This window comes from Anolis sagrei, chromosome Y (genome assembly GCF_037176765.1).
Source record: "Anolis sagrei isolate rAnoSag1 chromosome Y, rAnoSag1.mat, whole genome shotgun sequence".
NCBI lineage: Eukaryota > Metazoa > Chordata > Lepidosauria > Squamata > Dactyloidae > Anolis > Anolis sagrei.
The window spans coordinates 45,380,646-45,396,757 of NC_090035.1; the positions used below are offsets into that span (position 1 = coordinate 45,380,646).

The 16,112-nt window shown below is 41.2% G+C and overlaps 1 pseudogene; it reads left to right on the top strand.

Moving 5' to 3' along the window:
* Positions 1-16,112, top strand: part of LOC137095613 (GATOR2 complex protein WDR24-like) — a 75,259-nt pseudogene that overhangs the window by 42,322 nt on the left and 16,825 nt on the right.

Consider the following 16,112-nt stretch of genomic DNA (forward strand, 5'->3'; position numbering starts at 1 on the left):
GCTCATTTCTGTTCGGTTAACTCAAAGTAGTTACAACCATTTTTTACAACCTCTGGGGTGCCCGGAAAAGAGGCACTCCTCTACTCCTGTATACGCTTCCCCCCCCCCCAACTCCCTTTCATACACCCTTTCCCCAGTCGTTCCCTGCCGGTCCCCTTTCAGCCTGTTGGGCATCGCCTCTGGAGTGCCCGGAAAAGAGGCACTCCTCTACTCCTGTGTACGCTTTCCCCCAACTCCCTTACCCATAAACTACTTACCTCATAAAAAAACCCACAAAAAAACCTAATGAAAAACCCATTAAAAATGAAGGGACTTGCTTGTATATTTTTATTTTAATATTTATTAGAGAACAGCTGCTATTATTTATTTAATTAATTAATTTAATTTACAAAAAAACACCAAAAAACCATTAAAAACAAGAAATAAATCCACAATAAAACAAAACAAAAGCAAAACAAAAAACCCACAAGAAAACCAGAAAAACAACCACAAAAAACCCACAAAAAACCCCAAAAATCCCACAAAAAACCACAAAAAAATCCACCAAAAAAAACCAAACAAAAAAACAATGAAAAACCCCATTAGAAATGAACTGACTTGCATGTATTTTTATCAGAGAACAGAGCTGCTACATTTTTTCTGTACTCTTTATTTTATTTTCTCCCCAGGAGAGAGTCAAGGCGGCTTGGTATGCCCATCCCACCCAGAACTTAATGAAATTTATGAACGTTCCTATGAAGTTTGATGGAGAGCCATTGACCCCACACATTATTTTGGAACATTGAAAATCAAGTCTACTTTGCTTTGTGTTGCCTAAAATTACTATTGTCTGCTGTATGCGGGAACATTGCCTTTGTGACTGCCTTTTTGGGTTCTTTTTCCCTTCAACAGGTGGCACTGATTGCTTTGGGCTGGGGACACGGAAAAGTCCCAGTCCCTGGCAGTGGCTGTTGCTTGCCCTCCTGAATCTTGGGAGGGCAAGCATTTAGTTGATTTTTATTTTTACAATTTATTTTATCGTTATATAATATTTTTATTTAATTTAAAAAAATTACCAATTTTTTTCTAAATTACCAAAAAAAATAAAAAAAAATACAAATAAATAGTTACTGTACTTTAGTAGTGTAGTGTTGCTGATCCTTTGTTTTGGTTGCCAAGGGGATTTATCCCTGGCAATCAGTGCTTTTTGGAAACTACTTTTGTAATACAGTGCTCATTTTGTGCTGTGCTGCAGTGTATCATTTTGTAATACAGTGCCCCATTCTTTTCCTGCCCTTATTGAAAATCAAGTTTACTTTCTTTGTGTTGCCTAAAATTACTATTGCCTGCTGTATGTGGGAACATTGCCCCACTGTTTTCCAGCCCTTATTGAAAATCAAGTTGGGAAAATCAATGTGGGAACATTGAAAATCAAGTTTACTTTGCTTTGTGTTGCCACACAGTGATGTTATCAGAAGTTTCCTTTGTCTTTGGATGACATTTTCTATGCATAGCTGGCGCCTGGTTTCTTCCTCTTCTCTTTGACATCCAAAACAGTGTTGGTTTTCTCCTCCGATCGAATGCTGCAGCATACCTAGAGCATGGCCACTGTATTCTTGGCTTCAATCTCCCTGTGCCCCTGTTTTTTTCCTTTTTCTTTTTTTTCCTACCGGTTGTCATGTGTGCATTTACCTTTCACTGCATCTCTGTCGTCCCCCTCCATCGAGGGCGGGAATTCTTTCTTGAAGCCCAGCTTGACTTCCCCTTTCTTGCACCAAGAGCGGGCATTCTTTCTCAAAGCCCAGCTTGACTTCCCCTTTCCTCTTGCTGTGGCCAAAGTACTCCTGTACGCTTCCCCCCAACTCCCTTTCATACATTCCCCAGTCATTCCCCAGTCATTCCCGGCCGGTCCCCTTTCAGCCTGTTGGGCATCGCCTCTGGAGTGCCCGGAAAAGAGGCACTCCTCTACTCCAGTGTACACTTCCCCCCAACTCCCTTTCATACACCCTTTGCCCAGTCGTTCCCTGCCGGTCCCCTTTCAGCCTGTTGGGCATCGCCTCTGGAGTGCCCGGAAAAGAGGCACTCCTCTATTCCAGTGTACGCTTCCCCCCAACTCCCTTTCATACACCCTTTCCCCAGTCGTTCCCTGACCGTCCCCTTTCAGCCTGTTGGGCATCGCCTCTGAGGTGCCCAGAAAAGAGGCACTCCTCTACTCCTGTGTACGCTTCCCCCCTCCCTTTCATACACCCTTTCCCCAGTCGTTACCGGCCGCCCCTTATGCCTGATTTGTTCCCTGTATCTTTGGGGAGAGCCAGAAGTTCCCCTTTCAGCCTGTCGGGCAACTTCTCTGAGGTGCCTGTGAGAGTTGGCGTATTATTCTGTAGTGCTGGGCAGTTTTGTTCGTGAATTTTGTATTTCGTTATACCCACCCAGAAATACCTTCAAAGCAACTTACATAAACTACCTCATAAAAAAAACTTACGAAAAACCCATTAAAAATGAAGGGACTTGCATGTATATTTCTATTTTAATATTTATTAGAGAACAGCTGCTATTATTTATTTATTTAATTAATTTACAAAAAAACAAAAGAAAAACAAAAAACTCACCAAAAAACAGCTGCTATAATTTATTTATTTATTTAATTTGCAAAAAAAGAAAAACACAAAAACTCACCAAAAAACACAAAAAACAAGAAATAAATCCACAAAAAACCGAAAAAAACCCAAAAAACCCCACAAAACACCCACCAAAAAACCACCAAAAAATCCCACAAACCCCCCCCCCCCAAAACCCACAAAAAACCCACAAAAAAGCAAACAAAAATAATGAAAACCCATTAGAAATGAAGGAATTTGCATGTATTATTTATCAGAGAACAGAGCTGCTACATTATTTCTGTACTCTTTATTTTATTTTCTCCCCAGGAGAGAGTCAAAGCAGCTTGGTATGCCCATCCCACCCAGAACTTAATGAAATTTATGAACGTTCCCATGAAGTTTGATGGAGAGCCATTGACCCCACACATTATTTATCATGCCAGCTTTACATCCCCATCCCTGACCTTTACTGTTATTTTTTTCCGTCCCGGGCACACTTTCCTCTTTGCCTCCTTTGTATGCGCATTCACACGGTAGGCAGGCAGGCAGACACTGCAGTCCAGGGGGGAACCATGATGAATGCCCCCCCCCCCAGGGAGGGCTCACAGGCAGTCTCACTGAAGCGTGACTGATATGCTGTAAAAGATGACTGCAGAGAGACACTACCGGGGGGGGGGGGTCAATGACCCCCCCTGGGAGGACTTGGTTAAGGCTGGGAAGGGTATTATTGGCCTTTGACTCCTTAACTTGCAGTAATGCTAGAGAAATTATAAATAATAATATACACTTGCCAGATAATTTTGGAATAATTTAATAACTTCATAGTTCTTTTTTTCAGTGCAACTTTTGATAATTTGGGCTTTCCTAACAGGGGAGCCATCATTCCCCTGGAGGCCCCTCCTGTTGCCATTTGTGCATTGAGCTTTCACAGCATCTCTGCTGTCCCCCTCTAACGAGGGTGGGCATTGTCTGTCAAAGCCAAGCTTGACTTCCCCTGGCCTCATGATGTGGCCAAAGTACTACGGCCTGCTTCCATCACAGCCCCTTCCCGCACCCTTGCCTTGATCTTTCCCGCTGCCCTTGCGGTTCTCATGTATGCCCGATGGCCCCCCCGGAGGACTTGGAGAATGCCGGGAAAGGTATTGAAATCCTTGTAACCTGTATGCTTGGGTAGAGTTGAAAATTCAGTTTTCAGCCTTGCGTGCTACGCCTCTGGGGTGCCTGGAAGAGAGGGCGCCTGTGTAGGGCATTCATAACAAGGGAGCCATCTTTCCCTGCCGCCCCTGCAGTTGTCATGTGTGCATTTAGCTTTCACAGCATCTCTGCCATCCCTCTCGCTCGCTCAAATGCAAGCTTGACTTCGCCATGGCCTCCTGTTGTGGCCAAAGTCTATGTGCTCCTGAGTGGCATCGAAGGATGACATCTGCAATGAGACGTCTTCTACAGAGGTATAAATTGTCTGGTTTGAACTGTTTTCTTGGCTGCTGTGTGTAGGCCAGTACTTCATCCCGGACTATCCTCAGGAAGAACCACAACGCTCTGCTCTATGCGTGCAACTGCTATGGTGTGCCCATCCCTCCCAGAATTAACCGCAATAAAGGAACGTACTCCTGCAGTTTGACGGAGTGCCTTTGACCCCTCCCTTCTTTTCTCATGCCAGCTGTAAGTCCCCATCCCTGACCTATACGGTCACTCTCTTTTTTTTCACGTCCTGGACAAAAATTCCTCTTTACCTCCTTTGTCTCCGGGCAACTACTGCTTGATTACTGGGTGAGTCTGGATCGGTAGGATCTATCGGCGGAGAATGTACCATCACGTTTCTCGAATGAATCTGTGAGGATAAGAGTCGTAAGACCCTCGGTGAAGAAACTCATCCCCTGAATGTAGAGTGGGTTATGTTGGCTCTGTGTGCCAAGTTCGATTTGCTCTGCCATTGCTGAGGGTGACAGTGATCTCATCAAGTGTATGAAGGTATGGCAGGTCCCCTCATCCATGGCGATTCCTCCTTCATCCCACCACAGGATGTCGAGTCAATCATGGGGGCTCTGTGTGCTCTGTGTAGTATAGATCTGACATTGGATGAGGGTTTCAGTGGTCTCAGAAAATTTAGAAAGTAAATATAAGAAAAAAATAAACAAAAAGTAACAAAAATTGCACTTTGAAACAAACTATGAAGATATTAAATTATGGCCAAATTATCTGGCAAATTATCTGGCAATTATATTTCAAAAAGGGCTGGACCAAAATGGGCCACAGAGGCCCCAGACAGTCACTGGTTGTAAGTAACTACTTTTGAGTTAACAGAAAAGCAAAGAACACTAGATTTCCAAAATACTCTTATTGCCAGGGAGAAATCCCCTTGGCACCAAAAAAGAGGAACAGCATCCGCCATCTTTGAAATGACTTCCGCCAGTTTCGGAAAAAAAAGAAAAGAAATTATTTCGTTATAATGAATTAAAAGTAATTTATAATTATTTATAAATATTAAAAATAAAAACAATAATAATAAAAGATCAATTTAACCCAATGCTTACCCTCCCAAAAAAAAAAAGCTGGCACAAGCCGCAGCCACAGCCAGGGACTGGGAGGCAGACAGCTACAAGCTCCCTGTCCCCAGCCCCATGCACACCAAAGCCAGACTCCCCACCACTTGCGCAAGAAAAAGCCCTCCGTCCACCCTCACTTCCCCAGCTACAATGCTGCCACGCGGAGCGCGCAGCCGCTTTTAAAGGGCAATGGCTGCCCTTACTAACCCCTGATTGGCTCCCAGCGATCCCAGCATCCTACCATCTGTAACGTCACTTCCGAAACTGGCGGAAGTCATTTCAAAGATAGCGGATGCTGCTTTGAAATTTAAGAAACACTTCCTGGTTAAAAGAAAAATCAAAATCAATTCTTTATCAAAAAAAATAACAAAAAAATAACGAAATACAATATTAACGAACGAAACCGCCCAGCCCTAGTAAACTTCCCTTAAGCCATTGTCTGTCCTCCCCCAAATCTTGCAAGAAAATAAACCGGGTCATTGGGGTTATGTGTGTCAACTTGGCCTTAAGTCTTCAACTGGGGGTCGCAGCAGTCTTGGTTAATGATTGGAGGTACTTAAAGTCATTATCCATGGTCCGTCCGCCTCCAACAGCAGCAGAAAGTACATTAGGCCATGGGGGTATTCATACCCTGACCTTCTGTGCAGCCAGAGATTCTCTGGGGTGTCCGCTTCACTACTGTGTATTGCCGCAGTACTGCATGGTGCAGTACTGCGTGCATGCTGCATGGAACCCTTCCAACATAGCATTGGTTGACAAAGAGAAGAGGAAGAAACCAGGCACCATTGATGCAGAGGAGCAGGCATGGTAGTGGCCAGAAAGGAAATTGGCCTTTACAGAGCAGGCAAAAAGGCAGCCAATCCCGGGGGGGGGGGGCAGGGTCAAGCCCCCCCCCCCCCGGAAGTCTTACAGTCTGTCTCACTGGGGGACGGCTGATATGCAGTGAAAGATAACTGCACAGCATGACACTCCCGGGGGGGCACTGTCCAATGCCCCCCTGGGAGGGCATGGAGAAGGCTGGGAAGGGTATTGGCCTTCACCCAGCAATCAGGCAGCAGGCAGCCAATCCCGGGGGGGGGGGGGCAGGCCGGGAAAGGGTTTTGGCCTTCTCACAGCAGGCAAAAAGGCAGCCAATCCTGGGGGGCTGTCAATCCCGGGGTCAAGCCCCCCCCCCCCGGAAGTCTTACAGTCTGTCTCACTGGGGGACGGCTGATATGCTGTGAAAGATAACTGCACAGCATGACACTCCCGGGGGGGCACTGTCCAATGCCCCCCCCCCGGGAGGGCATGGAGAAGGCCAGGATAGGGTTTTGGCCTTCTCACAGCAGGCAAAAAGGCAGCCAATCCTGGGGGGAGCAGGGTCAAGCCCCCCCCCCCCCCGGGAAGTCTTACAGTCTGTCTCACTGGGGGACAGCTGATATGCCGTGAAAGATAACGGCACAGCATGACACTCCCGGGGGGGCACTGTCCCCCCCGGGGGGGGCATGGAGAAGGCTGGGAAGGGTATTGGCCTTCACCCAGCAATCAAGCAGCCATCAATGTGTTATTTCCTTCACTGATGGCGGCTTCATTCCAGATCTCACCCTTGTAACTTGCACGCCCCAAGCATCGATGGTTTTCTGCATGGGGCCTGTTGGTGAGGTTGGAGTGCTCTGTGTACTGCTGCATGTGCTGGCGACTTCAACTGTGTCCAACTTTACATTTGGGTGGTGTCTCTTCATGTGCATCCTTAGCCCTGGGAGGCACTCCAGGGTCTGCCTGTCACGCAGCAGTTTTGTGGACTTAGAGCTTTGGTGGAAGAAGCCCGCGATTCTGCGGCAGTAGTCAATGAGTTGAGTGACGGTGGTGGCGCTGTTCTCATCGGGGCCCCTTGAAGCCATCTTTTACACAGTTGTACAGCAAATGCGCCATGCATGTTACGTTTGAGAAGCCGGCATTTTCGACCGCCCGGATCATGTTCCTTCCTGTGTCTGTGACCATGAAACCTAGTTACCACCGGAATGAGTATGCCGCATCCAGTCTCTCATCATCACTCGCAAGTACTCAGAAATGGTGTCGGCCCTGTGATCCGTATCGATCACCTCCAGTGACAGGAGTGCCCAACGATGACCCGAATCGAGGCAACCCTCTGTCTCCCACCAGTGAGCGGTCAGGGACAGATAGGAATGCCCTCCTCCCGTGCTCGTCCAAATGTCTGATGTGAAATGTACATGGACGGGTTGTGATTTGTTCAACAGGGTTCTGAGACGTTGCTTGCATCCTTCGAACAAAGCTGGAATGACTGTTTGAGAGAAAGTTTTGCGATTCGGGATATTGTATTGTACCATGGTGCCAGGAGGTGAACTGAACAAATCCTGGCACCATTTTTGTTACTTTTTGTTACTTTTTCTTTATTTATTTCTTATATTTACTTTCTAAGTTTTTATAAATAACTTTATTTTTATATATTATTAATAATTTATAATTTATATATTATTTTTAAATATTATTATTATTTTATTTATTTATATATAATATATAATATAATAATTATTTATATTATTTATTTCATTTATATATAATAAATATATATTATTATATTTATTCTTATTCTTATTATATTATTATTATTTATTTCATTTATATTATTAAATAAATATATAATATATTATATAATATAAATAAATAATATATTATATTTTATTACAAACTTCAGTAATTTAATTTTAATTTCTTAACTTACTACTTGTTTGGCTCAGTTTTGGCTACTTTATTTTATTACTTTTTTATTTAATATCTTATTCTATTTGATTATTTTATTTGATTTATTTTATGAAATAATTTTGTTTGTAGTGCATTGTGCAATTGCGTCCGCCATTTTAACGAATCGATTTGTTATCATTTTAATAACGAATCGATTCGTATTTAATAACAAAGTTTCGGAAGTCTTTTTGCGCATGCGCAAAAGGAGGCCGCCATTTTTATGAATTGATTCGTTATTATTTTAACGAATCGACCCCGCTTTAATAATGAAGTTTCGGAAGTGGTTTGCGCATGCGCAAAGGGGGCCGCCATTTTAACAAATCAATTCGTTAATAATAACGAAATTTCGTAAATACCGAACTTTTTTTAAGGAAAATTTCGGAATTCCGAACTTTTTTTAAGGAAAAAACGCAAAAAACCCCTAAAAACGAATCGAGTTTAGAAACAAATTTTTCCGTGGTTGGACAGCCCTAATCATCCAAAGTCCATCCCCTTTCAAACTGCAGCAGAATGTAGAGTGGATCATGGGGGCTCTGTGTGCCAAGTGTGGTCTTTTTTATATATATAATTTTTTTATTGATTTTCACCAAAGTTTACAATAAAACATTCATTCATAAAAGAAGAAATAAAAGAAAAAAAGAAAAAAAATAGTTCCACCATCACCACAAAAAACTCCTCGACAACCTAGTACAACAAAACAAAATCAAACCACAACCAACACCCTAGTGTGACTTCCCTTCTTCTTACTTTCCTCTGTTCGTCTTCTATCTTCCCTTTTCCTCTTTCCCTTTTCTTCCAATTATGTTTACTTATATATTAGGAAGGGGACTATATATATTACTTCACACTCTCTTATTTGATTTAGTTTACCCAATCTTTCCTTTCAATATATTCTTGCAAAAGTTTCCAATCTGTTGAATTTATACCTCGTCCATTGTTTTGCCATAACCAATATGTTAATTCATCCATATCTTTAATATCAGTAATTTTTTTAATCCAATCCATTTTTTGAGGAATTTTGTCCTGTTTCCACAGTTTAGCTAAAACCATTCTTGCAGCTGTGGCGAAAAAGGTGAACAATTTCTCCTTATTTTTATCCTTAAATATATCAGAGTCAAACATGCCCAGCAGATACATTTCTGGCACTAGTGGGAACTCCATTTCTAATATTTTTTTGCATTCTATATGTATCATTCTCCAGTACTTATTTATTTTTTCGCACGACCACCAAAGATGGTAGAATGTACCCTCTTGGCTCTTACACTTCCAACATTTATTATCAACCTGTTTGTACATAATACTTAATTTTGGGGTGTCATATACCACCTATGTAGCATTTTTAGCTAATTTTCTTGCATGTCAGATGCGTAAGTGTATTTCAGTCTCTTTGTCCATATTTCTTCCCATTCTTTAAGTTGAATTGTTCTCCCAATATTTTTGGCCCATCGAATCATTGAATCTTTTATGAATTCCCTTTCTGTTGCCCACTCTAATAATTTGCTATAAATTTTTGTAATTATCTTTTTCCCCCCACTTTGTATTTTATCCCAAAAGTCTACTTTATCTCCAAATCCTTTTTTATTATCCTGGTTATATACATCCTTCACTTGCCTATACTGAAACCATGATGCATTTTTAAATTGTCCCATAATTTCTTCCTGTGATTTCAGTTCGTAAGTATTCCCTTTTTTATATAACAGATCCTTGTACGTCGGCCAGTGTGTCCAACCCAAAAGTCTTCTTTGGTTTGCCTCTAAGGGCGAAATCCATTGAGGGGTTTTCCCAAATAGATAGTTTTTATATTGTTCCCAGACTTTTATCAACGATGATCTAATGAAAGGATTTCCGGACTTCTTTTCCTTTTGCGTCCCTTCATACCACATGTATGAATTATTTCATTATTATTTATTTCATCTACTTATACCCCGCCCTTCTCACCCCAGTGGGGACTCAGGGCGGCTTACAGGAAAGGCACAATTAGATGCCCAAAACACACAACAAACAATACAAAATATAACAATTCAACAATTAAAATAAAACATCAATACCTAATAAAATCATAAAAACTATCTCATGTCAGAGTCCATATATCAGAGTCCATATATCCATTCCATTCCATTGTCCTTGTCTATCGACAGGTCCTTTAGTTAGTTGTCAGCATGGCCAAAAGCTTGGTCCCACATCCAGGTCTTTAGTTTTTTCCTAAACGCTAGAAGGGAAGTCGTCGATCTGATCTCCCCGGGGAGTGAGTTCCACAGGTGAGGGGCCACCACTGAGAAGGCCCTGCTCCTCGTCCCCGCCAGCCTCACTTGTGCCACTGGTGGGGTCGAGAGCAGGGCCTCCCCAGAAGATCTTAAACTTCAAGGTGGGATGTAGAGGGAGATCCGTTCGGACAAATACACTGGGCCGGAACCGTATAGGGTTTTGTAGGTTAAAACCAGCACTTTGAATTGTGCTCGGAATTGGATCGGCAGCCAGTGGAGCTGACGCAACAGGGGGGTGGTGTGCTCCCTGTACGCCGCTCCGGTGAGCAATCTGGCTGCTTCTCGCTGGACTAGTTGAAGTTTCCGAGCAGTCTTCAAAGGCAAGCCCACGTAGAGTGCATTGCAGTAATCCAACCGGGATGTGACAAGAGCGTGGACCACCGTGGCCAGATCCGACTTCCCAAGGTACGGGCGCAGCTGGCGCACAAGTTTTAATTGTGCGAAAACTCTCCCGGCCACCGCTGAGACCTGGGGTTCCAGGCTCAGCGATGAGTCCAGGATCACTCCCAAGCTGCCATCCTTTCCTTAGATCAAAACCCTCTAATGTCTGGGGGTAACCCCAAGAGAAGAGATAGAAGTGTACTCGAGATTTAAAGAGAGTGATCAAGCAGAAAGATCTAACCCAAATCATTGGGCCCGCCCAAATCTAATAAATCATAAAATATAGAGGAAAAAGTGGGAAAGCCTGTCTATCACCACCACAGTTGGGTAGAGCAAATACGAGCGCTCCCTCCCTCCAGAGGGGACAGCAAAACCGAAGGGGACAGGGCGGCAGCGGGCGCTTCGGAGGAGGCGCCGGCTGCAATCCAGGAACCCAAGGTACAGCGGGCTGTGGTAGGTAGCAAAACGGTAAAGGGGCGAAGCCCATAGAAGAAATAAAGAGGCAAAAAGAAAGGAAAGGAAAGAGCAACAGTTATAGAAGAACAAAAAGAAACAAAAAGCTCTCATTGGGGATAGAAGAGAGCGCTTGACAATGAAGCGCGGCAAACAATAGACAAAGCGGAGAAACTCTTAAAACCCCCCTTAAAAGGCCAAAATCTCAAAAGGACAAAAGGTGGAGGAACGAAGTACGAGGAACTGACCTTGAAAAAGCCTACCATTCTCCAGTCCAAGAGAGAACCAGGCGGAGACGACCTTGGAGCAGCGTAGAAGATAAGGAAAGCGTGGGAGGAGTGAGAGGGGAAAAGACGGAAGCAGGCGAGGATGCGGCCAGTGCAAATATTGCGAGAAGGAAAAAAAGCCCCGAGAGTAGGTAGCAGAGGAGGAAGAAGGAAGAAGAAGTGAAAACATCTCGCGAGAGAGGCACACGGAGAAGAGGAAGGGCCAAAAAAGGGTGGACGGACTGACAGAAAAAGGATGAACGACGAGAAGGCACAAGAAAGAAGATAAGAAAGCAAGGTGAGACTATAATATTTCAATTACAAGGTAAACTACAAAAGGATAAGTTTCTGCAAAACACGTGACCCTGGGAAAACATAACGCCTAAGAGCAATAGCAATAGCACGAAAGAGGAGGGGACAACCTTATGGTAAGGAGTGCAACCTAGAGGTATAAAAGGCACTCCTAAGTAAAGGACAAGGCCAGGAAGAATAAAATCATCAGTGCATGCTAGAAAACTTAAGAAAAAAATAACTGATAAGATGCAAAATACAAAAACGAAATCAACCCCACAAATAACACAAGCAACCAAATCACAACAAAAAAAGGACTCAATAACAGAAGAGAAGGTACTCCAAAGCATATTAGAAGAGATTAAAAAAATATCATCGAAACAAGACGCGCAACATAAAGAATTACAAAATGAAATAAAGAAATTAAAAACAGATTTAAAAGAAGACATGAATAAAATTCAAGAAGACGTAGAAAAGATAAAAAAGGAGAATCAAACAATAATAAAAGTGCAAAATAAAACAGAGTCCAGAGTTATAACACTAGAAAATCTGAACCAAAAGCTTCAGCAACAAATGGAGCTAGCGGAAAATAGAGAACTGGAGTACCAGTTAAGATTGAGAAACCTTCAGGAGTCCAAAGATGAAAATATAAAACAACTAACAATTGAATTATTTACAGAATTACTAGATGTAAGTGGGGAAATAGTAGGGCAAGATCTGGATAGAGTGTACAGAGTGCCATCAGAATTCGCAAAGAAGAATAAAACCCCAAAAGATGTCGTGATAAGCTTTTGCAGAAAAAGCACACATGATGAAATATTGAAAGAAAATGCGAAAAAACCAATTTATTACAAGGACCAAAGAGTAATTATAATGAAAAAAGTCACCAAGCAGACATTGGCAAGACGCAGAAAATATACCTTCCTAACTGAAGAACTGAAAAAACGGAAAATAAAATTCAGATGGGAGAAATTAGAAGGAATAACAGTCACTATGAACAAAAACAGATATTGGATAAATTCAGAAGAAAAAGCGAAAGCATTCTATACAACCCACATAAAGACAAAGAAAAAGGAAACACCAAAACAGCACCAGGAAAACAGGAAAGAAAAACAAGAAAAAACACAGAAAAGAAACCCAGATGAAACTAATTTAACAGAAGAAGAAGAGAGGGAATATAATGATGATAACAGCACAAAGACAGAAATGAGAGAGAGAGACCAAAAAAGACTACGAGAGTTCTCACCTGAGAACTATCAACTCCTGATGCCACAAGACATAGTACAGTGGGAGATGCAAGAAAATATAAATGAATAGAGACATAAAGGTATATTCAAATAACATCAATGGAATAAACTCCCCAAGCAAGAGGAGACGTCTATTCAACTATTTGAAACAAAGGAATTATGACATAACTGCGTTGCAAGAAACGCATATAAAAAATAAGCATGTGAAACATCTGGAAAATGAAAAATTGGGAAACTACTTCTACGCATCTGCAGACAAGAAAAAGAAAGGAGTGGTACTCTATATTAAGCCTTGGCTGAGACCTACACAAAGTTTTGAAGATGAAGAGGGGAGATATATTGGGGTAATAATTGAAATAAAGAACCAAAAGATTTTAATTTGCAATATTTATTGTCCCAATGGTCCGAAGCTAAATTTCATGAAAGAACTAAAGAAACAAATAGACAATCAAAAATTTGATGACCTTTTACTAATGGGGGACTTCAATGGGATAATAGACCCCAAATTAGATAAATCACCTAAAGACAAGAATGAACCGCCAAACAAGAATAAATACAAATCCAGCCTGTTACCAAAAAAATTTGTATCACAATTAGAAAAATTTAATTTAAGAGATACTTGGCGGCACCATAAAGGAAATCTAAGAGACTATACCTTCTATTCAGGGAGGCATAAGTCATGGTCTAGAGTAGACATGGTCTGGGCCACAAAGTCAATACTACTAAGAATATGTAAAATAAAAATCATAAATAGGATATTCTCAGACCATTGCGCTACGGAACTAATAATAAAAGAAAGCAAGTTTAGATATAGATGGTGCCTAAAAGATAACCTGTTAAGAACCAGATATTGAAAAAAATAGAAAATTATTGCAAGAATACCTAGACCTTAACAAAGGAGAAGAAACATCAAAAGAGACCCAGTGGGACGCCATGAAGGCAGTGATGAGGGGCTATTTTATACAACAGGAGGCCATTAAGAGAAAAAATAAGGAGAGGGAAACAAAACAAATAATAGAAGCACTAGAGGAAGAGGAAAAATTATTAAAAAGAAACCCAAAAGACAGGACAGGCGAAAAGCGGATAAAAACCTTGAAAAAACAATTAGAGTTGCTGCAGACGGAGGAAATCGAAAAACAGCTGAAATACGCAAAAGCAAGTTTCTTTCAAAACGCCAACAAAGCTGGAAAATGTCTTGCAAACAAGTTAAAGAAAAAAAACAAAGACAGATCATCTCTAAAATTAGAGTAGGGGAGAAAATATATACAGAAGGGAATAGTATCATAAGACAATTTGCCAAGTTCTACAATGACTTATACCAAAAGACAGAGGTATCGGAAGAACAAATTTTTAAGTATCTAGGCAATCTAAAATTAGCAAAACTCACAGAAGAACAAAGAGCATTATTAAATAACGCAGTAACAATGTCAGAAATAGACACAGCAATCTCTAAACTGAAAAAGAACAAGGCCCCTGCACCAGATGGGTCCACTGCAATCTTCTATAAAACCTTTAAGAGTGAAGTAAGGCCATTACTACATAAAGTCATAAATAATATATTAGAGTATAAAACATTTCCAAAGTCATGGCAAAAAGCAAACATAACACTTATACAAAAGGAAGGCACGGACCCAGAAGAAATAAAAAATTACCGGCCGATCTCGTTATTAAATAACGATTACAAAATATTTTCAATGATAATGGCGGAAAGATTGAAAAACTTTCTGAAGGACTGGGCAGCAGTGGAACAAGCAGGTTTCCTGCCACAAAGGCAAATTAAAGATAATACGAGAATTTTGATAAACACCATAGAATATTACGAAAAACATAATGAAAAACAGGTAGCTTTACTCTTCATTGATGCAGAAAAAGCCTTTGATAAGGTCAATTGGAAATATCTCAAATTATTATTACAAGAAATAGATATAGGCTATAAATTTAAGAATGCGGTAGATGCAATATACAACACGCAAAATGCAAAATTATTAATTAACGGTCAAGAGACAAACGCCCAAATAAACATAACGCAAGGGACAAAGCAGGGCTGCCCACTATCGCCACTCCTTTTCATCCTAGTGATAGACACACTAATTAGAGACATAAATAAGGACCAGAATCTAAAAGGAATGCAGGTAATAAAACAACATTATAAAATAAGAGCATACGCAGACGATGTGGTATGCATAGTCGAGGATCCCATAAACAATATTAATAATTGGTTACAAAAAATAGAAAATTAGGGAAAACTGGCAGGTTTTAAGCTAAATAAGCAAAAAACTAAATTGTTAGTAAAAAATATAGACAAGAAATCCAAAGAAACACTCCAAGAAATCTCTGGGATAAAAATTGAAAATAAAATCAAATATTTAGGAATCCATATATCAAAAAGCAATATTAATCTAATAAAACATAACTATATCCCATTATGGAAAAAAATACAGTCTGACTTAGATAAGTGGAAATACCAAAATTTCTCCCTTTTAGGAAGAATCGCCATAATAAAAATGTCAATACTACCTCGTCTATTATTCCTCTTTCAAACACTTCCAATATTAAGAAACGATCACCTGTTTAAAAAATAGAACAGGGAAATATCAACATTCATATGGAAAAACAAAAAACCAAGAATTAGCTTCAAAGTCCTAACGGACGAAAGAAAAAGAGGAGGTTTAGGGCTCCCTAACCTAAAATTATACTATGAGGCCTGTAACCTCGTAGCAATTAAAGAGTGGGCAACACTGAAAAATGATAACCTCTTAACTTTAGAGGGACATGACCTAAGGACGGGATGGCACGGTTATCTTTGGTATAACAAAAGAAAAATAGAAAAAAGCTGCCCCGGTTGAGAAAGTGGGTAATGGCGGTTCTGTATGCCAAGTTTTGTCTTTATTGGTCATTGGATAACGGCTGCATTGTTTTCAGGAAGTGAGTGAAGGTACTTGAAGTCCCATCATCCATGGTCCACCCTCCTCCAAACAGCAGCAAGATATAGAGTGAGCCATGGGGACTCTGTGTGCCAAATTTAGTCTTTATCAGTCAGTAAGTGAGTGAAGGTACTGCAAGTCCCATCATCCAAAGTCCATCCTCCTTCAAACTGCAGCAGGATGTAGAGTAGGTCATTGGAGCTCCATATGCCAAGTTTAGGCTTGATTAGTCATTGGCGAGCTGGCCAATCAGAGACCATATGCAAATAGCACCACAGCGGCAGCCAATCAGAAAGCTGCCACATACACTTCTGCCCTCCACACTTCCTCTGTCCGTCGCATACAAACACTCTCTTTTATTATATACTAGCTTGGGGACCCGGCGCTGCCTGGGTTATTAGAGAAAGTGGGTAATGGCG